At 43.5% G+C, this 1,923-nt stretch overlaps 1 protein-coding gene across 1 annotated transcript in view; it reads right to left on the bottom strand.

The window, feature by feature from the left end:
• LOC101359051 (collagen alpha-4(VI) chain-like) overlaps positions 1–1,923 on the bottom strand; it is a gene marked incomplete at both ends in the record, with an annotated part of 117,232 nt that overhangs the window by 3,739 nt on the left and 111,570 nt on the right. The window lies entirely within an intron of this gene.

Consider the following 1,923-nt stretch of genomic DNA (forward strand, 5'->3'; position numbering starts at 1 on the left):
ACAACTCTCATTCCCCAGAAAAAGAATTATAGGTGAATTGCTTATTCAGTAGGTACATCAACAGCAGTGAGTGTTTGGGAAACCACATAAAAACATGGACTGCTAGGGGCTGGGAGTGACTTTAAAGACACATATGAAATTGCCATTTTTGTAGGTCAAAAAATGATTAAATGAAATTTAGCATTTCCTTCCAATATGCATATAGGCAACAAACCACTACAGCATTGGCAATACTTGTGACTCGGTCACCAATAGAAATCGCTGGTATTTCCATATCATACCACGGTTGTTACAGATAGCTCAATACTATTCACACTCATCACCACTTCAAAGTGACAACAGTTATTAGACCCTCTGCTACATTTTATTTAGTCCGTTAACAAAGAAGCACATATTTTACTATATCAACAAATTTTAACATTTCGATAATATATTTTCAATGTAATTATTTTCCTTTGTAATTCTCTGTAGTTCACTGTGCATTTAAAAACACTATTCTGAGGAGGCTGGAGGTTTAAACCAGATGCCAAAGGGGTCTATGGTACAAAAAAGGTTAAAAGCCCCTGATTTACACAGCATAGAGGTTGAAGTCAAAAAGTTCTGCAGGCAGACTGCCTAGTTCAAATCTAGGCTCTACCTCGCTCTATGGAGCTCCCTGGCTGGTGTAAATGGTTTGCGCTGGGCTACCTTGGGCAAAGGTAGCCTTCCCAGTGTGTTGGTTTCCTCATCTCTCAGGTGGAGATGATGATGATAGTATCTCCCTTATGAGGCTGTTTGTGAGGTTTAAATGAAAAATGAGTTACTATATTGAAATGCTCAACACAATGCCTGCACATAGTAAGAGCTCAGTAAACATCAGGACAGGAAGCTGAAGTTCAGAGAGGTGATGTGTCAAATGAGTTGATGGATGTGAAAGCAGTTCATGAACTATACAAATAGTAGTTACTGTATTTGACTTGACCAAGTTCTCACAGCCAAACCTCTCATGGCAGTGGTAGGTCTTAATGTGGATCAAATACAAAAAAAAAAACCAATCCCGTTGCCATCAAGTCGATTCCGACTCATAGTGACCCTGTAGGACGGAGTAGAACCATCCCATAGAGTTTACAAGGAGTGGCTGGTGGATTTCAACTGCTGACCTTCTGGTTAGCACTCAAGCTCTTAACTACTGCGCCACCAGGGAGAATTAAATCCCCTTTTGAATGCGCTTTCCAGGCTCACTGAGGCCCTGGGTGAAGCAGATATGGATGGGAGCTCTTCACACATGGGCATGGATGGGTTTCAGTGGAAAGCTCTCTCTGGCACAAGATAGCGTGAGGTGTGCGGTAAAATGATGGAGGCTGGGGACCTAGAGACATTGAATTTCTTGCCAATGTCCTACTGCCAGTCAATGGTAGTTCCAGGCCTAGAACCCAGGACTTTTGACTCTTTGTTCAGTGCTCTACCCTTCACACTAAGGTGCCATTAAGGCAGGAAGCACAAGCACAGCCATCTACAGGAGGCTGGCACGACAGATTGTGAGCACAGCAGAGCCAGGGGTAAGATGATAAGAAGGCGTAGGAGCTGTAGGGCACTAGCAGACGATGCCCCATCAAAAGGGAGCAGACACAACTCAGCTCTGACTGATGTGGCCAGATGGGAATGCAGTGTCTGTGCTTCTCAAGACAATTCTGAATTTCTAAGAGAAACTGGAAATCTAGACTTAATACGGAATTCCCAGATTTTATAACTGTTCATGCCAAGAAAACACACATCTGCAAGCAGATTTGGCCAGTGACCATTAATTTGTTCACCCTGTTGTAAAGGCATCAGTCTGATCAGAAATGCTGCCCAGGCTTACCATAGCAGAGAGTACAGTGGGCCATATACTCCAAGTCCTGCTGCCTCACCGTCTCCCAGACGAACAGGTGGAATCTGTTGGTC

This window comes from Trichechus manatus, unplaced genomic scaffold, assembly GCF_000243295.1.
Source record: "Trichechus manatus latirostris isolate Lorelei unplaced genomic scaffold, TriManLat1.0 scaffold00136, whole genome shotgun sequence".
Lineage (NCBI taxonomy): Eukaryota > Metazoa > Chordata > Mammalia > Sirenia > Trichechidae > Trichechus > Trichechus manatus.